The 21204-nt window shown below is 39.5% G+C and overlaps 1 protein-coding gene across 2 annotated transcripts in view; it reads left to right on the top strand.

Annotated features, from left to right (window-relative positions):
- The window catches only part of lingo3a (leucine rich repeat and Ig domain containing 3a), a 47770-nt gene that overhangs the window by 12835 nt on the left and 13731 nt on the right, over positions 1-21204 (top strand). For both annotated transcript variants that reach the window (XR_013301207.1, XM_077606505.1), the window contains exons 3-4: positions 3365-3804; positions 6177-6351. The gene's annotated coding sequence lies outside the window, so the exon portion shown is untranslated. The remainder of the gene's footprint in view (positions 1-3364; positions 3805-6176; positions 6352-21204) is intronic.

The raw sequence follows: 21204 nt of genomic DNA, 5'->3' as shown, positions 1-21204 counted from the left end.
TGAGTACCGATTTTAATTGGCAGTTAGCATCTTCCATGATATATTTAGGGTTTTCTTTATAAAATGATGCAAACTCTGCGGTTCAAAGATGTGAGCGTAAAAGAAACCTGACTCAAAAGTCAATGTGGTAATATTACAATAGGATACAATAGGAAAAGTATCATAGTGCCTCCTGATTATAGATGTGCACTATTTCCCCCCCTTGCAGCTCGCACGGAGAACATAATAAGGGCACTTTCAAATTGACAAATGACTTTGGAGTCCAGAGTTGACGCAAAGCCTTTTCAACCTGCGCGGTTATTGAGGTGCATTGCCTTCATGTTTTATGTATATCGTATTTATCAAACATGCGCCCGCTCAATAATTTACTGCAGAATACTGCCAGTGCAATCTGCAACCTGGGGAAGCTCCTGGAAAGAAGGCACTATGTGCGGAGAATGCCGAGGGATTCTTTTTTACTGTGCTTTACTGTAGGGAATCTCTTGAGGAAAGAGCCAAGGACATTTATGAAGGTCACCGCGCAGTAAAGTAGCGCAGCACACCTCTTTGGGTGTCAAAAATAACAATAATGCTCAGATTCAGGGAAAATGTGACACTGGTGATAAAAGGGGAGTCCATATATCACAAAAGATACGTTTATGATCTTAGGGGGCCGCCGTTTGACAAGATGGGGTGACACATGGCACAGCTTCCATTTTCACCTGAATGTGACTTTGCGGCATCGCCTCGGGGCTGAGTTATGATCTCTTGTTAGGATGCCTGGAGAATAAGTGACACGCTTTTTCTCCTGTTTACCGCCTCCTAAAGAGTCAACTAGTATAGCAGAATGAAAATAAAGAAACATTTAAGCGTAAAAAAATGGGGTTTTGCCTTTCAGTTGCATTAAAAAACGAAATCCGAGATTTTCATGTGGATATCATGCAAATTTGGTAAAATAATTAATAATTTCTGGAATTTAAATTGAATCTGGTAATTTTCCGTGAGCGTATTCAATATTAATTCAGCAATCCTGATGGGAGGCCTCTAACTTTTACAAAGATCTTTGAAAATGTTCACATAACTATAATATTACAGTAATACCTCCCCAATTCATGGCTCGACTATGGTGGATTCACCACAGAACATAGCCTTGGATATGAATACCATCACAACAAAGCGTATGCGGTCGATTGGTCGCCGGTCTTTTGGTGGCCGTCTTTTGGTCGCCGGTCTTTTGGTCGCCCGGACCGCGACAACTGGCGACCAAAAGACCGGCGAACAAAAGACCGGCGACAAAACAAGGTAAAACAACACGGTCTGCGCACCAATAAAAGCCAACAATGGCCCTGAGCAGTTTCACTGAGCGGACGTGTGAGTGTATAAGAGTTTGTATGTAAATGCGTTGTCCCTTTAAGAAGCTACATCTGTCAGAGTCTTAACAATTTCTCCAACAAAAAACAATGAAAGTATGGGAAATTTTGAGCTTTTCTTTAGCCTAATAATTACTAGGACATTAAGTATGACTAAATAGTAATTCACAGTTTGTATTTAGGGAATTTGAGCAACGATTTAAATGGTAATTATCAATAACCTTCCGGGCGACCAAAAGACCGCGACCAAAAGATCGGCGACCAAAAGACCGGCGATCAATCGACCGTGTACCACAACAAAGTACTGTCCAATCTTTATTTTATAGTAAATGTTAGTTCTTAACAATTGTTCTTGTTCGTGCAGGAATGGTGAACAGTTTTGTCGATAAACGAGGTATTACTGTACTTTGAAATATTGAACGTTATGCTTTCTGAGTAAAGAATTTTAAAACTCCACTCTGTTGAACTAATAATTCAATTAAGTCTTACTTTTAACCTGTTAGAGAGAGACTAGGCCCGTCGATATTCACTGGCAATCCGTAAAACTATACAATAAATGAAATTCTTCAAGAGGTAAAAGCTTTGATCACAGCAACAATTCGACAATTGTACAGATTCTAAAGCAGATGTTCCATCCGTCATTCATTGTAGTCTGCAGCTTGCTGATTGTATTTTTCCTACGCACCAAAGCGGGAAATCTATTGTAGCATGTAACCCAAAAGGACAAAACCCAGATTAAACTAGACAGGCACTCTGGAGAGCACAGAGCTTGAACAATCCTAATTTGTACCAAATTATTGCACACCCACCACCTGCGCACTCCTGAGTTTCGTCATTAAGATTCTTGTCTCATTCTTTGAGAAATGAAGGCAAATGGTGTAAATGCCTGTCACCATCTTAATTGGAAATCAGTTACATTGTACGTATTTGCAGACTGCGTGCAATGAAAACACATTAAATGTGTGCTAACCCATATTATTTTAATTTAGGCAGCTTTCATTCATTTAATACCTACAGGTTTATATTTTTGGTTATTTCATACTTAGGATCTTGAATAATTGATAGGATCTTGAATAGTTTACATTAGATGAGTTGTTTGGGGCCATATATGTTAATTGAAGGATGTTATCCCATCTATTGATTCTGAAGCACCTTCAAATCATCATAGATGCTGGCATTTGAACTTGGCATTGATAACAATCTGGCTGGGCTTTTTGCCCTTAGAGAGGAGAAAATGACTTTCCAAAAAGCCTTTCAAATGTGAACTCCCCAGACTGCAGCTCACTTTTACAACATGAGTCAGGCGTTTTCAAGATGAACTCGGACTCGGAGAAGCTGTTGGCATTTTTGGGTGAAGTTGATATATGGCTGCCCTTGCTAGAATTATGTTAACTAACAGTGAGTTTGCGAAAAGTTCACATTCAGGAGAATGAGAACGTGACTTAAATTTTTGACTGGGGGTGTACCGTGTTTTCCACACTATATATAAGCAATATTTATTTCATAGCTTGGCTGGGTCTCTGACTCATACTCAAGTGCAACTTATAGTTATCTGAAAAAAATCCTGGTGTTCTCCATTATACTATTGTTACTTTAACATGTGTTTGTTCTGGGTTTTCTATTTAAAAAATGCAATTTATATTCCAGTGCCACTTAAATGTATTTTTTTCCTCTTCTTTGTGTATTCTTTGCCTGGTGCGACTTATTGTCCGACAAATACTGTAATCTTCTATTTAAATTGATCAAAGCCCCTTGCTTGTTTCATATCGGCAAATATCGTGTTCAAAATATCCCTTTTGTGCATCATAAAAATTGCAAAACCCTAGCAAATAATAATGTTGGGACTAATTAAGGAAAATTTAATCATTTTCCATGCGACTTCACAAATATGCCATACCACATGACTTGAAAATGACGGTCTTGCGGGGCACCAAGCGTGGAAAACCATTCTGTATCCGCTCACTACGTTAAGAGTGAGATGAATATCTAAGATTGTTTTCCCTCTTCTCTCACAGGAATTGAATGCAGCGCACCAAACGTAGAAAGAGAGAGAGAGAGAAGGCTTGGGTGGGTGATTTTGATACCAGATGAGCCTCACTGAACAGCAGCGGGGTCCTGTATCAAAAACACACCCCTACCCACTCATGCAACCCAGTATCGAGAGCAGCATCGGTGCGACCCAACGCTGGCTTTCCCCTGACCGCTTGGCCGAGGCACGGAGCCCCCCGGCGGACGACGGAAAGCGGAAGCCTCCCGCTGCTTTCACGGCATCAGACGTGAGGAAGAGGAGAGGGTGGAGGGTCGGGGGCTTCTTTTGGGAGGTGCTAGAGGAGAGAGCAAGAGAGAGAGAGCAGAAGAGTGAAGGCTGCTGATGAAGAAAGAAGAGATCGAGAACAACACCACAGCATCGCAGGAGCTCGCAGATGTGGAAGCGCTGTTCAAGTTTCCGCCCTGGGTAAGCTCCTTTCCCATATTTCACCCTACTTTTTTGTTTTGTTTGCCCAAAACACCCACTTAAATAAGGTTATTTGTGTCTTATCCACTTTGTTGCGCTTCCTTCACCCTCTCACGGCTCTACTTCATCCATTCGGTGCTTTTTTTTCTCCTCTTTCCCTGATTCCGTGCGTGTGTCTGTGCCAAGAAGCTTTCAAGCACACTTTTATCTGAGGGCAGTGCAGTTTTTGAATGGATCTGCATGGTCAGTGTGACCCATCTGAGCCTGCCATGATCCAGCTAACCGCCATGTCTATTCCAAAAGCGTAATGGCAGTTTACGCTCATCTGTCATCCGTATTTTATTTATTTATCCTCCTCATCTCGGTGCAGTGTACAGTGGTACCTCGACATACGAGTGGCCTGACATACGAGAAATTTGAGATATGAGTAAAATTTCGGGCAAATATTTATCTTGAGATACGAGACGAATTTTGATATACGAGCAGACAGCGGACGCAAGAGGCTGCTCATAAGAACATCATGGGCACTGTCTCTCTCCCCGCAACTCCCTTGTGTAATGTCTCTGGGGTCGCAACTCCCTCTTTGTAATGTCTCTGCGAGCACTGGGCGGAGCGTTGCATTTTTTCGGTGTTTTTTTCCCTGTTAGTCATTGCGAATGGCGAGGCGATCGCTAATACGAGTTTTATATACTACTCGATGGCAAGTGGTCGTGCGTTATCCTATTGTGAGGACATTTGTGTGCATAATTTTCGGAATATTTTGAAGGGAATACAAACGCAAGCTACCATCGATGGGTTGCATCTGAAACTCAGGGTGGAGGCGGGGCAAACAGAGCCAACCCGGCCGGGAGAAGAAAGGTATAAAAATGTAAAACAAAATTAGAATTACGTTTAGTGTAAGGTTAGATTAAACTTATTTTTGAGGTTCTGCATCGTAATCCAAGTTAATTTAAATTTGTTTATGTTATATTACGAGTCTCCTCCACCAAGCCCCCCCCCCTCTGTCCCTCTCTCTCTAGCCTCCACGAAATCCATCTACCGTAATTACTCGAATATAACGCGCACTCGAAAATAACACGCAGGTAATTTTGGGCCAAAAAAATCTGGAAAAACGCAGTACTCGAATATAGTGCGCACCTAAAATTTCCCGCTGACGAAAATCAGAAATCTTACCTTTTTTTCTTCGTTTCACGATTGTTTTGTTCAAACAAATTTATTCATTAGAATCCTTCAAATGAAGAGTTCCTCTCTCTCTTTGTCTGTCCTCTCATACATCTCTTCGTTGAGAATCCTATCAACGTCCACGCTTCCTTCATCCACTTCCTCTTCCTCCCACAACACATCATCCGATTGGCTTTACGAGATGACGTAAAATCCGTGCGTCAAAGTGAGTTTGACAATGCTTTTTTCAATCGAAAATTTGTAATTTATTTTATTCAATTCAATTTCAATTCAATTTATTTGGCAAGAAAAAGCACCAGGCTAAGGGCCATGTAACAAGACAAAAAAAAAAAAAAAAATTAAAAAAAAAAAAATTAGTTCTTGATTATAACACGCACCCCCAACTATTGGAATTAATTATATAGCAAAAATATGCGTGTTATATTCGAGTAATTACGGTAATTTTAGTTCTATTAAACACATTTTAGTATACTATTAAACCACTAGTAGTTTGATACTTTTGAGTGTCTGCATCGTAATCCAAGTTAATTTCAATTTGTTTATGTTATGTTACGAGCGCGTTGCCGTGCAAAAAATCTGTCTAATTTTAATCATATTAAACACATTTTAGTGCTATTAAACCTCTAGTTATTTGATACTTTGCTAATAGATGGCGAATTAGAACAAATAAAACATTTTTTCCAATTAGATATCCTGTTTTTGGTGTTTTTTCAGAGGGTTGGAACGAATTAATTTGTTTTTAGTTCATTTCAATGGGAAACGTTCGTTGGAGTTACGAGAATATCGACAAACGAGCTCAGTCCCGGAACAAATTAAGCTCGTATCTCGAGGTACCACTGTATTGATTAATGGCAAGTATGCCAGAGCACTCTTGTGACATTTTAACTAATGTTCCACTGAGTGAGCCACTGACAGCCAGTCATAAATAAATTTGGAATAGTTGACACTGAATTCGACCCATTGTTTCTCAACTTGAGTGATTTGATTTTCCAGACTGGCAAACGGCACACGACTTGGATGCCCTTGAGCAAGGCCTCTTTTTTTCCCCCGGAAATGGAAAAAGGCTATGCCATGAGTCAATGCCAATTGGCTGGCTGCTTATGTCACAGTGTTGTGCAACCTACTCGTCACTATTCGGCAAAAATAAAGAAATAAATGGTCGACCTCTCTCACTCTCTGCTTTTCTTTAGGCTTTTGTGCTGTCACACTTTGTCACGGAATAAACATGAAGCATGCGTTTGGAAGCCCGAACCAGAAACCAAGTGAGAAAAGTGACAAATGGCCATAGCTGCGCAAAAACATGAAAAAGGAACACAGTGGAAGACCAAACGTGAATGCCACGTGCAACGTAAAAGTCTGAAAAAGGTGAGTTTGTCTCTTTTTTTTTTGCTTTAACTTGCAAGTCAAAATTTGAAATAGGAGCACTTTGTGGTGGCTGTGAACTATTATTCAAAAATTATTCCAAAAAGAGCATTCAGGTTGTTTAATGCTTCACTCAAGTGAATAAAACTAAATATCAATGATATGTATATTTAAAATATGCAGCTAGCTAAAGGGTAATCGCTAACAATAAACTGCCAAGGACAAGCTGACAAACAGCATCAGGTTTCAGTTTATAGTATATCAATTTCAGCAACCAATATTTGAGCACAAATGGTGGCGCAACTCATGCTAACAGAAACTAGTCAACATTTCTTTTGCAGATTTTGGCAGATATTGATGAATAAAATGGGTTTGGCTGATTCAGGTCAACCTTTTAAATTGGTTTTATTTGATTTCTTTTTTTACATGTACAGGTATTTTTCTCAAGATAAACATTTGTGATTATTTCCTTGTAAGAATTGCAAGTCTTTAACAGTCAGGGACTCAGAAAGGAAGAAAGAAAATCAAATTGAACCTTGCATAAAATTCTACGAAATGTAATTTTTGTCTTGAATAGGTTTTAAGAAAAACTTTCCCCAAAATGTGAAATAGGACAGAAACATATTGTTCATCCTTTATAAAGAACGACACAAAAGATGCTCTGAGGTTAACGGATGTTTAAATAAACTTGAATATGATGTAATATTAATTTTCTTGTAAAAGAATGTTAGTGCTTGAGTGAATGGCGTTTCCATTCATTTCTATGTAGAACCATTTTGACTGTTTTAACTGATGAGCGTGGCATTATGGAAGAAAAACATCTTAAAATTATAGCATGGTCCTGCTTTAGCAATGACGAGATGCTGCGGAACATTTGTAGTAAGCATAGTATAGTTTGCATTGATTCGCCAGCTCATCTTTGGCTGTCTTATTGTCACACTTTGCATATTGCCCATGGTGCATCTGGCATATGTCTGACTAGAAATGGTGCTTCTGTTTTGGTTAGCGACAGACTGCAAGAAAGCCGTTAATTTTGAAGGCACCGGTAGCGCTCATTTTGATTGAAGATGTCCTCGACAGCTTGGGCATGTCATTATCAGCCCCGCTTTGTTGTAGCGCAACATTCGGGATCTCGGCGGAAGCCACGGGTGCCGCTTTTGTAGCGTCAACGGGAGGAAGTCGCTATTGGAACGGATGTAATTGGAGCAACGGCGCGAGGTGCGCCGACGATGTCGGGAATAAAATGTCTGCTGACAGGTCAATTAGTCCTTGGGAGTGCATTGTTGAACCCTCGTCCATTTCTTCACCTCGCTCTTCTCCTTCTGATCCCCTCGGCGACACATAAAACTGTCAGCGGCGCTCAAGGGCCACATTAAGTCCACTTAATGATATCGCTGCCAAGCTGCATTGTTTCCCGCTTTATAACGGCCGTAAAACAAACACGTGCGCGTGCCGTTGGCGGGGATGAGAGCGCCAACGCCGTTCCCGCCTCGGCTCAGGCGGCATCGGGGACTTTTTATTCTTCAGCTTTTGCGGTGATGATCGCAAAGTGCACAAAACTAGAAGTTGAATAATTCATGGGAAATAAGCAACCAAACTCAATGCAGGAAGCAGCACTACTGGTTCAATTGAACGGAGATTCACTCGCATTTCCAGTAAGTAAAATGAATGAGGCTGATTGAATAGGAGCCAACTTCCAAGTAGGCCATTCCAAGCATTTTTCACTTGAAAATGAAGATTGGTGGATTTTAGCCAATGATCTTTCAAGATTCAGTACATTTCCCTCCGTTGTTAGTTTCATGCAATTACTGTAATGCTATTGTTGTTTTCCTTACCGGAGTTTTGTGTTGAGAAAAGGATATTGTACATCAAATCAAATAGGCGTTTGATTTCATTCTGATACATAAAACGTTTCCCGAATGACTAATTAAAAAGATGGCGCATTTCTCTCACCGTTTTGAGTAGGGATATCCCGATACTGACTTTTTGACTTCCGGTTCAATCCGATTTCTCCCTAGATATGTTTTGCCGATGCTGATCCGATCCCCGAACAGTTGCCCATATTTTTAGACCAGTATAAATCATGCAAATTATAATTGTCTCCAGTTAAAGATGAATCACTTTGTTTGTATTAACGTGAAGAAATGCTTTCTTTACCGTATTAAATGACGATCTGTTACTGTCATTGGTTTCTAAAGAGGCATAGCCCCACTCAGCGGAAATGTCCGCCTAGTGGTTTGATTTACAACAGCCGAAAAGTACAGAAAACACACACAAACTACTGCATCGTCTATCTAAAGTTGATGTGGATTTTTTTTTGTTCTGACGACAAAATGTTACAAAGCATCTTCTTATGCTGTACTACAGTACTTTTATTCCCTTACTAAATGAACCTTTAGTGTTGTGTTCATGCTTTCATGCTAATTCGTTTTAATGCACTTTACTTATTCTAGCATGCATCGACAATATGAATATTTAATTGTTTGATCACATCGGATTAAATTCTCCAACATTTTCTCAGCTCGTTTACCCTGGGGTCTGGAAATTGGAGGTTAACGGGAAAAACGGAAATAATGGAGTGTTTGCTTGGTGAAGTACTGCATTGTCTTCAATTATGCCCGTGTCGAATACCGAAGAATTCCGTCATGTTGAGGAGTCCTAACGTGCTCTCGCTCTGTTGCGATGATGCAATTTAGGCTGAATAATTCATAACTATCTTAGCCTACATGAATAATGAATATTTCACAGCTTGTTTTGAGGAACCCACTCGGTGCGAAAATGTCCAGCGGAGCCCACGTCGTCTCTTAATGGCCTGCTTAGAAGTAAATGGCCGTCAGGCTTAAATAGAGAGTGGCGGTCTCTTAAGATGTAGGTGAACTCCGGAGAGGGGGGTCGCTAGTTAAGGGAAAAGTCCTACTGGTCCTGCATTTTTCATGTCCCTCTCACTTCAATGAATGTGTAATATTTGTGGTGTTATCTAATGACTCAAATGGCTAGTAGGCACACTTCTCGTTTTTTCTGTCTTTTTTACGTTTACAGCAATTCTAAGTTAAGAAAAATCTACAGGTTACAAATTTGAGGTTACTGAAGATATATAGTTATATACTTTGTGTTTTCTGATCGTTTTAACAGATTTTATTGTAACTTTAAGGGGTGGGTTTACAGTTTGTACTATTGCGAATAAACGTGGTTGTAAACAGCCCATACTATTTTTGTATGGGAGTTTTTGACCTCGACTTTACTCCTTATCGTACTGCTATAATGTCATATTATTTACAGTCTGAATTGAACTCTCCTGGGGACAGCTTTAGTGCTTCTTGGTAAGGTGCGCTAGTTGTTGTTGTTGCTGCTGCTGTTTCCAGTTCATCTCACTTTGTGCTTCCAAGGCTGCTGGCAGATTGAACTGCTGTGTCTAAGCATCCGTAAAACAATACATTCTGTCGTGCAGCCGGGCCACCGTGACGGGAATGTGGGGCAGAAGCCTGCGTTGCCATCTGGATGGGACTATTCCCGACGCTTGTCTTTCAAAAGCTTGCCTCTAATCATTGCGGATCCATACTCGAGAGCCGTCTTCTTCTGACGGATAAGTGCAACATTCGATCCGTGCTTAGCGAATCAAACCTATGAATAAAAGTCAATTATATCAGCTTGCTATTCTCTTCTCCAAAACAATTAGCGTAACACAATACTAGAGGCAGTAGCTTCCTGTCTTCAGTTTAAAAATAACTGAGCAACTTTTAAAGGGTGTGCTTTTATCATCCGTTTTGATATCGGTTTTTTTTTTAGCAAGAGTGCCAGTTTCTCAATTTTACACACACAATATGACGATCAGATCCAAAAGTAGATTTACTGAGACAATTGTACACATACAGCACGGGCACGTATATCACTATACTATTAGGGACTTTGTCTTGAGGCCTTTTGCTTTCCAACGTTATTAGTTGGATCTAGAAGAGAGCTGATAACAAAGAATTAGGTCACTCTGTGGAATATACAAGGTAAAGAAAAAAATACAGAAAACGCTGAGCATTGCAACAAGATGCAGGAGATAAAATGACTGGATGCTCAAAGGCTATAAGTCCTTCCAGTCAGTTTACCAACCGCGTCATAGCAGCTGAACCTGGCAACCACGACATACTGTCCTGTCGAGACACTGGTGAACCAACTGTGTCCGCTGGGCCGACTCCAGTTGACGGTGCATTCGATAGCACTTTAATCAGCGCCCTTCAATTATGTAATTACAGCCTAGATTAGGCCTGTGCTGTAAGAAACACTGTGAGGTCTTATCAGCTCATTTTGTCTTAGCCTCTACTATGAAATATAATCATCCCAGTTTCATTCTGCTGAGCTTAAAACAGAAGCTTATAATCATGCTTTAATCTATATGAATGTGGTTAGCGTCGTGTCAAAGTAAGTGCAGTAAGTTGATGTTAGTTTATGGACTTGTGAAATATAAGAAAGTGAGTCTCTTTCAGTGATGGCGATTCGATTGTAAAAAAGCAATATTTTCCTTGCAAATATGACAACTTTTATGCCAGATCTAACCTGAGATTTTCCGCATCCTGTTCTTGTTTGACTTTTTATATTATCAAAAACCTACTTTGGAATGACTTGAAATCATGTGTGTAAAAAAAAATCATATAAGATTTACAGTGGTGTCTTGAGATACAGCAGGGGTTAGTGAACTTAAATCACATCTCAAAACTTTGAGATACATGAATGCGTCCCAACCTGCAGCATTACAATTTGTTTGTTTTTTAATTTGGAAAATAATAGCTCTCTTATACATGTTTTCACCTATTATAACATATTAATAGGGTAATTTGATACAGTAAAATGTAAAGATTTAAACCAGTGGTCCCCAAACTATTCCAGAAAGGGCCACAGTGGGTGCAGGTTTTCGTTCCAACCGGTAAGAGGAAACATTTCCACCAATCTGGTATCCTAGAAGTACAATCAGTGGATTGCAGTCAGGTGCTTCTTTTTTCAGCAGAAACCTCATTGGTTAAACTGTTTGTGTTGGATCGGTTGGAACAAAAACCTGCGCCCACAGCGGCCCTCCAGGACCGGTTTGGAGACCTCAGATTTAAACACTCGTTCATCATGACTCATTAATTACAGCTCCTTCTAGTGTGCCTTTGACGTTTTGCAACATCAATTTGGTTAAAATATTAATTGTTCAGTATTAATAGATTGCTCCATAGATACTCTTTGTTGTCTGTCTGAGGCATTGCCTGATAGGCTTGCAATATTTAAAGGGAAAGCTTTGTTGTCTTTTTTGGTACGATCCCATTTGCGTTGAATTCACGATGTGTTCAGTATAAATAAAACAGAATACGGTGATTTGAAAGTCATGTTCAATCTATTTTTAATTGAATACACTCCAAAGACATGCTATTTAATTATGGAACTGGAACACTTTTGTTTTTGGCAAATAATCATGAATTTTGGATTTCATGACTGTAACAAGGGGACAGGTGGCAAAAAGACTGAGGAAAAACCTGTTTGGAATGTTGGGAACAGGTGGCTGCCATGATTGGCTGGAAAAAGAGCTTCCCGAATTGATGAATCATTCACAAGCAAATGTTTTGTAAGGGTTACATCTTTGTGAATAAATGTGTGCAAGAATAGTTGAACACCCCTCAAAAATCATATCTGTCACTTTTGTCTTCAAACCGCACTGCATTGAACCTGAAGTTGGTGTCTCACTTTTGCAAGGTTTTACAGTCCTATTCAAAAACCCCAGATCAGTGCCCACTCACTCACGTTATGCTTTATATTCATGAGCTTTTGCCCACCGCCAGGGAATTTAAATGTTAGTCCTCCTCCGTGTTCAGCGTAATGATACGGAGGTCATGCAGCGGTTAGAAAGTCCTGTTGGACTTATTGTCTTCATTAAGGCTTTTTCTGAACGGCTAGTTTAAAGCCATACTAAGAGCAGCTGACAGCCTGAACAAAACGATATTGCATTTGACTTCGTTAGGGAAATGTTAATTGGCGCAAACCTGCTATTTTCCTTTGACCTTTTGCTTGTTTTTCCACTTGAGAGAACTCAGTTTTACGAAGAATTCCGGGGCTTCAAGCTCTTGTGGACGGACACAAGCAGATAGTTCAAAAGTACATCCAATTTTTCCGTGGAAATGAATGCTAGGCATTCCCGAGCGTTAGGCTAACGCGCTAAAACTATACTGTTATGAGGGTGCATTATTTTTTTCCAAGCTGTCAGCTGAAGGAACATCAAATGCTTCAATGCAGCCCTTGTTTTTTTCCCCTGCATTGTTGAAACTAATATATCAGGAGTTGTGCACGTGTGTGTATGAGCGTGGAAGTCTGGTGTGACGAGATTGTGTCCAACAGACTCACACACTCGCCTCTGCTCCATCGAAGTTGGCTGTCAAAAGTGTTTGATTATGAAACGTCTGCTGAGATACTTTTGCCAACTTCTTTCCGCTTTATTTTCAACTGCTTAGGAAATGATGTCTGTGTGCAGAGGCAATCAAGAATAGCCACATTATGTTCACCATTAAAAAAATCTGCTTTACAAAGAATAGAATTACATAACATAATTCACAAACTAGGAACAGTGTAAGGCAGGGGTGTCAGACTCGGGTTGGTTTTTTTATTTTTATAAATGGATTAAAAGCCCTGAATATTCAGTTTTTTATAGATCTAAAACAATGTTTATTTTAGCCTTTTTTAAAATATATTTTTAGATTTTACAAAATCATTTTTGAACTAAAAACACAGAAAAAAATGATTAAAAAAATTACAATTATTGATTTAAAAGGGGGAAAATCAGGAAATTTAATATACATCTATACTCTTCATTTTAATTTAATCCGAAAACAGAAAGTTGGCACTCATGATTTACTTTCCCGGGCCACACAAAATGATGCGGTGGGCCAGATGTGGCCCCCGGGCCGCCACTTTGACACATGTGGTGTAAGGGAATGGGAAAATGGAAAATACTATTTTTTATCTAGTTTTAAACACTTTACTGGTTAACCCAATGTTAAAGAATTAAACGTGGTTGTACTAACAGACCTACTGGACAATAATACACCCTAACATTAACCTTTAACCTTTGTGTGGCTCATTGCCTGAGGTTATTTTTGCATCCTCGATTCCAGGAATGTCAAACTCAAATTCATAATGCGCCAAAAATGCTAAAAGTGGGACAAAGTCAAACCAACTCTCCTTGTTTTGTGGTAGAAAGTAAATAAAAGAAATATAAATTTAGTTTGCTACTCTTTGATTTTTAAGATGCACTTGTTTATGCCTGAAATCTTATTAACTAGGATACAGAAGGAAGCCATTTGTGAATACATCTGATGATTAATGCTTTGAAACATTGTTTGTAATGTTAAGTTTGGCTATTTTGGGAAGGAACAGTGTACATTTGCTTGAGAAAAGTGGAAGTATGTTTGATTCTGACTTCTTGGCAAGCGGTATTCATCTATTGTTCTGCAGTGTTGTCTTAGGATAGCAAGAATGCACGCTTTGATGGTGTGCTGTCACATAGTGGCGTGCGACAGGTGAGATGACGAGGCAGCGGTTGAGCGGAGTGGACGTCAAGACAACATTGTGAATTGATGACATGAGGCAGAAGCGCTACAGGCAGACATTGTCAAAACGCCGCTCGGCGCTTCTCACGCTCGGCGTCGTCATGCTTTCATTTCTAAGCGTATTGATCCCGTGACGGGTCCGCTGTCATCGCCCACCCGCCGTCGCATGTTCAAGTCAGAGGCGATTTATTTATTTATTTTTTTGGTGGACATCTTCTCGGCGATTGATGTCGTCTTAGTGCATTGTCTCAAAAGAGCTGTTAAATCATTTGCTGACAGTAGACCGCCATTGCTGTCGTTTGAGGAGGCGAAGGCTTTCCCGGCGAGGTTTACCGATTCGGATCTCGTGGTGTCAGAACGGATCTGCTTCACGGATAGGCGGGGGCCCAATTACTCCATGCCCACAGCTCTACCTAGATGGAAGCTCTTTGCATCAGCGCCATCTTGTCGTGTGCTAAGTGGCGCAGTAACACAAATTGGTCATCCTGGAAACTGCTGTTTCCTACTTTAGTCGCGGCTAAATCTTTCCCTCTGGAGCTACTTGATACGCTTTCTTCCTTTTTCTTTTCTGCTTGCCTCTAAAATGTCATACTAGTTCAAGTAATTAGGTAGGCAAAACCTTGCTTTTTTATTGAGGTGTGGGTGGGGGATTTAATCCATTCTATAAAGCCCGACTAAAACTTTATTTCCCACAGGGATTAATATAAATTGTATTAATCCATTCCGCATAGCCCCAAAAAATTTAGTTTAAAAAATATTCCGACAAAAATCGCTGTTGCTTTGTGTCCCAAAAATAGTATAATAAATTAGATAAAATAAATTACTATGTTTTAGGGGAGTTCTGAATAGAATTTATGCAGTTTTACAAATTTTGATATATTTGCAATAGGAAAGAAGTTTTTTTTTGGACTGCATATCATACCATGTTTGAAATTTTTGTGTTCTACATTGTTTGATAGTATATTCATAGTAGTGTAGTATATATTTCACAGACAGGGGCACAGCTACGACCCCCCCGAATGGTTTTCTTTCTGCAAAACAACTGCAGAATGTAAAAAGTATCACATTCAACTAACAAACAGATGGCATTCAACAAGATAGCAATGCCAAAACAACACAATAGGCTCGCACTCTATTCACCATCTGGCCCCAAATAAAACAAATTATTATCGCATTAACTGCAATTGGCTGGCGACCAATCCAGGGTATATCTCGCTTCTGGGATTTACTCCAGCTCAGCCATGAAGGCAATGTGTGTTCAGATCCGGGTTGAAAGCAATATACAGTGTTATGCTTCCTCCCAATGAAAGTAGTTTGTTGTCTTACAATCTTAAAACCCCCTCTAAAGTGCTTTATGGTAGCTTCCCTGCCTCGTGCAGATGACCTACTGCTCACCCCGGACCACTCAACTGCATGGGGCGACCCAAGTATGGCTTTACAGTACTAGCAAGACAGATCAAACGTAGCTACTGGTCAAATTACAGATGCACAGCCATGTTAGAATCGTAATCCAGACCACATCGATACGAGGGACTTTGTCAATTTGTGGGATTGTTTTTGGATGTACAGTCTGATTTCTGAATTGTAGTCAATAACAAAGCTAAACCATTTAAACTAAACTACATAAAATTTGTAAATATCAATAAGATTTTTTATACGTTTTCATTAAAGGGCTTTATAATCTGTTTTGATATGGAATTAAGAATGTTATCGTGACTCATTATGACTATTAAATTCAATGATATATATTTTTTTTAGCATTAAGACATGTATTTTTTTTATTTTAACTCATAAGTATTTACAGAAGAATAACTATAAGATGCCAACCTTGAAGGTGCAAATTTCTGAGGTGACATTTTATTCATAAGATGCAAAAATAGGAATTGATCCACCTTGTCATTGAAGGTCTTTATATTCATTTTGATTCTGTACAAGATGCATCCACTTTCAGTAAAGCGGTTCAAAATTACTTTAAAAACTCGCCCTGAATTGCTAAGGTTATAATTAAAGGAATAATGGCGAATTTTTTTTGAAGTAAAAATCGCTCTCTGCACAAGTCTGCCACCTCCTCCTTTAACATTTTCCGTCACCGAAGCCTCGTCGTAGGCACTGACAACAACTGCCATATGCCAAGATTGACTTTTAAATGTGATCTTAGCATGCCACTGTTTTTGCATTTGTATTTCCATCCGCCTCCTATTAATCAGACAGCCGTGGCACATTTCTCCAGTGTTGTGAAGGAGGACAGGTTTCAATTGTCATCTGCCCAAGCCAAGGCTTGCATGCTGTTTTTCCCCGACTCAAAGAGCCTCGCAACCCATTTCCAAGACTCTCTTCCCCGCATGTTTCTGTCAGGATGTGTAATCCCTCATCACCTTCTCTAAAGCGTTTCACATCTCTGCTTCCTGCTTTCCCAAAGAGGCGACATCTCACTTTCCCACACTTTTGCCTTTTGTTCCTCTTTTCAATTTTGCCATGTTGAATACACTAAAGCATACCTGTCAACCTCTGCCGATAACTGCCCTTATAAATGATTATGATTTCCCCTTACAAACCCCCCAAAAACCTTACAAACACCGTACTCGTACGGTGTTTGTAAGGTTTTTGGGGGGTTTGTAAGGGGAAATCATAATCATTTATAAGGGCAGTTATTGGCAGAGGTTGACAGGTATGCTAAAGATCGACCAATATAGGTTTTTCAGGACCGTTACCGATTATTAGCAGTTAGTGGAGCTCGATGACAAATATTTGGAGCCGACCTTCATTTGCAGTTATTGTAAAAAAAAAAAAGGATAAATATTTCAAGCCTTGAACTTCATATAACTTTATCAAATCACACAAATATATATAATAATGGGCCAATCTTTATTGTGTAGCTCTGCTTTTCTCGATTTTAAAATGGTTGTTAAAGGTCAGCAGCCCCGCTATGGTTCCAATTCATGGGTTTTCAACCACTCCTGGTTGCCTGAGCTAATCTCTCCAAAGACGTGGCACAGATACTGTCTGGTAGCTCTGAAAAGATAGGATGTTCCAGACAAACATCCCCTCATTACTCAAGCAGACAAAATGCCTCCATCACTATTACGCCGCGAGTGGCGAGCGCATGTAGGAGCTGCTTGAAGATGAGGCATCGACTGCTGCTGTGATCTTTAATTGCTTGGCAATTCATCCCAAATGAACATTTCTCAATTTCTAAAACTTCCACGTTGACTGAATGCGCTAGAAACACAACTTTTAATGAGTTGTATCAAAAACATTTTACCCTGGAGCGAGAACATTCGGGTTTTGACATCAGAGTGTTCTAACTTCACTGTAATTGACGGTATAGGTTTTTACATACGTCTCAGCCAGATTGTCTGTGAAATTCGCCTTTGAAAATCACTGCAATGACTAACGTATACCTGTAGAGAGCAGTATTTCACCGATTTTGTGTTAAGATCCATATAGGTTTTGCATTGAACAGAGAATTTGATCAATTTACAGATTATCGCATTTAATCTTCCATCACCCATAATATTTTAGTTATCCGGAGAATAAAACAATTTGACGTGCTAAAAAACCCTACTATTTTGGAATAAGAGTGCCAATTTTAGTCTTCATTAGCATGCAAATCGTACGATACAGAAGTTTTTTTTTTAGATTTTGTTAGTCTGAGTAACTGTAGCAGTAATTTGATTAAACCAATCTAATTCAATTATGCCACCGTACTAGTGAAAATAGGCAAATACATAGTGGAATTTTATTTATAGTTAATAATAGTTGTGTAGAATACAGAAGAAAATAAGACAGTTTAATTTTGCACTCTCCTGCACCACTGTATAATATCTATCTAAAATTGATGGTCATTCCTAATTCCGCACATGCGCTATCAGCAGCAATGAGATTAAAAGTGAGCTAAGTGTGATTGGTCGCGCACTGTTGGCAGCCCCCATCGACAGTAGGATTAGGGGGTGGGGGGGTTGAAATAGGCCAGCGAAAATATGGACAGCAGACCATGAAAGACAGACGGAGACAGGACGCTTGGCACCTTTCATCACGGTGTCATTACACGCTAATCCGGCGATCCATGCTGCTGGTGTGTGTGTGTGTGTGTGTGTAAAAGGGGATAATTAAAGGCTAGGGACACTTGTGGATATTGTTTTCCACATCAAGGCTGAAGCCCAGGGGTTCAGGAGTGAAAAATCTTGTCACTTTGGAAATGTTATTAGTGGCTATTCATGCAAGCATACATTTCGATATAGTATATAGCACGTGTCAAAGTGGCAGCCCGGGGGCTAAATCTGGCCCGCCGCATCATTTTGCGTGGCCCGGGAAAGCAAATCATGAGTGCCAACTTTCTGTTATAGGATCAAATTAAAATGAAGAGTATAGATGTATATAAAATTTCCTGATTTTCCCCCTTTTAAATCAATAATTGTCATTTTTTCTGTGTTTTTAGTTCAAAAATCATTTTGTAAAATCTAAAAATATTTAAAAAAGCTAAAATAAACATTGTTTTAGATCTATAAAAAACTGAATATTCAAGGCTTTTAATCCAGTTCTTTTAATCCACTTATAAAAAAAATCTAAATATTATATCTAAAATGGTAGGGCCCACATGAAATCGAGTTGACATTAACGCGGCCCGCGAACCAACCCGAGTCTGACACCCTTGGTATATAGTATCATGTAGCATATGGGTTGTTGTTGTTGTTTTTTATTTTTTTTTATCACACAGAGCCACAAAAAGACTGTGCAAGGTGTGCCCTCGACTTCCAGAGTTGGCACGGTTGAGCAGTCTAGGATGGATTAGAATGGGGGAATTCAAGGGCATCGTGTTCTATCAAATTTCTCATATCTGATTATAAGCAGGCGGGGCTTTAACGTGACATTTGAGCTAAAGTGTAAGCGCGACGTCAGCGGCGATCTGCCGAGCAAAGATGTTCCGTGTGGCGGCTGTAACTCAACTCCCCAGTATCGTTTTTTTGTCCGTCTGCCAGCCCGTCTCGCACCCTTCAAATTACCTCCTCCTACATCTCACCTTGCACCTCCTCATGCATCTTCACACACGTCCTCCCACGCATCACTTTCACTGTAGCTGGAAGATGACCAGCACCGTCAAAGTTGTAAGATTGAGTGGAAAAAAACTGGAAAAAATGAAAAAGTAGGGCATTCTTTTATCTACAGTACATTAAAGTTCTAATCTACAGATTTTCAAGTGACTGTCACATGAAAAAAGAGAAATATTGTGGAAATATTTGCACATTTCTGTAAATCCTGTGATGAACTTTAGGGGCAATGGACAGCTAAAATGTGAATGGTCGTTTGTCAAAATATATCTTCGTGCTCTTGCTGGCTCATTTTAAAGGGAAAGGTAACACGTACTAATTGGTATAAAAAAAGATCTTCATGTGAAAGATGTTAAGGATGCAAATGGCGGATTTTCTAGACGTCTGAAAATGGAGAAAATACATTTTAAAGTAGGAGATTTGATTAAAAGAAAAACATCACCCTCCTAATTAGCATTTTTGTATTGGATTAATCCTGATTCAATCTTGCATTCTAATCGCAAAACACAAATTAAAGTACTAAATCAAATCTACACCGGCAACATTGTTAACACTTAACAAATTGATTTAATCAGATGCACATATGAAACAATAAAAACTAATAGCCCTAGCTGAAAACAGTATTGTTTATTGGTAAAAAAAAAACCTGAATCACAGCCACGTTAATCTGGTTTGTTTTAAACAAAATATTTTTGAAATCAGCCTAGAATTTAGCGATTTAAGAGAATATCAGTGGAGCAAATGACTCAAATTCAACCCATTAAATAGAACATGCCAGAGAAATTATGTTCGCCAGCTGGCTGCTAGTTAAGGTTAGCGTTGATTACCTGTCTGCCTGCTTGTCAGGTGGCCACTTCCTGTTGTCACACATGATTGACTGGATACTCTGGATGATTTGTCAAGAACAGATCCAATTTTGAGAATCTTGCCATCGGTAGCATTAATTGTACAACGTAATTTGCCGGCGTGACCACCATAAAGCTCGTCAGTCAGGATATCAAAATACCTGGCAACCGCATTTTTTCAGTGCCTCTCCAATGACTTGCTTACAAAAGCCGCAAAACCTAAATTGTCACATCTTGACGGTCTTACGTTTGAGCAGTGGCGGTCCGTGCATTTTCTCGTAGCGCCTTCAACAAATCAATCAAACCCTCAAAAACTATTTTATGCCTATAAAACCTCTACAACTGTGACACATAAAAAATAATCAATAAATCAATGTGCTAAAATGGGGTAAAATCCACTTCCTAGCAGCATTTAGTGATTAAATACAAACACTGGAGCTTTTCAGATATCAGAATTGGGCCCACAATTGAAATATTATTTAGGAATATAGCCATATTTTACTCACCCAAAATCCTTTTTAACTGTACACAATATCATCCTCCTTTCTTTTTTCCTTCTTTTCTATCGCCATCGAAGCTAATGATGAAAGTCGAGCCTGTCAAGTCGTATTTCTGGCATAGTCCGTCTTGAAAATGGCTTTAAATCAACACAACAATATATTTGCTTGTGCATCTCGCTACAGATACACTTTGGTAGCTCTGGCTAATCACTAGCTTGGTGAAAGCGATGACGTATCCCTACGCCTGCGACAAGGCAATGACATCCTTGCCCCTGCGACAAGGCATTGTGGTGTTGCCAACTCGAAATCTGATTGGTTAAAGCAACAGTCTTATTGACGCTTGTTTAATGCAGCAGAGCCTGCAGAACTGATTGTGAAGGCTTTGAGGCAGATTTCTGACCCTGGCAACAAATAATGGCTGAAATGTGATTGGTTAAATGCTTCAATATGAAAACACACATCTAGAAGCAGTGCAACCAGGGGGAAAGGAAGCTAACAGACAATTTGGAATTATTTAATAAGTATTGATGGACAAAATATAATATATGATTCAGATATTTCTTAGGCCAGCAGAGAAGGCCTTGAAGGCCCTGACAGCCCGCCACTGCGTTTGAGCAAATGATGAATGAAACAAAGTGGAAAACAATGGAACATAAAGGAAGTGTATAGTGCCTATAGTGACATCCTGGATTTAGTTATTGTTAGACTTTAGTTTGGTGCTGTGACTTCTTTTCTTTGTCAAACATGCAGTCAAGATTGTGAAACTCTATTGTGGAAAATGGTGGGAAGAAAAGTAGTAATTCTAGGCAGGGAGAATCATCTTTTTTGGTGATAGTCATTGACGGAGTGTTGTGTCCTGGCCTCATCCCTTGTCCGTCTTTCTATCAGTTTGACTTGA

The sequence above is a fragment of the Stigmatopora argus genome, chromosome 8 (genome assembly GCF_051989625.1).
Source record: "Stigmatopora argus isolate UIUO_Sarg chromosome 8, RoL_Sarg_1.0, whole genome shotgun sequence".
NCBI classification, from domain to species: Eukaryota; Metazoa; Chordata; class Actinopteri; order Syngnathiformes; family Syngnathidae; genus Stigmatopora; species Stigmatopora argus.
The sequence above is the reverse complement of the archived record's forward strand: the minus strand, read 5'-3'. Positions and strand labels throughout refer to the sequence as shown.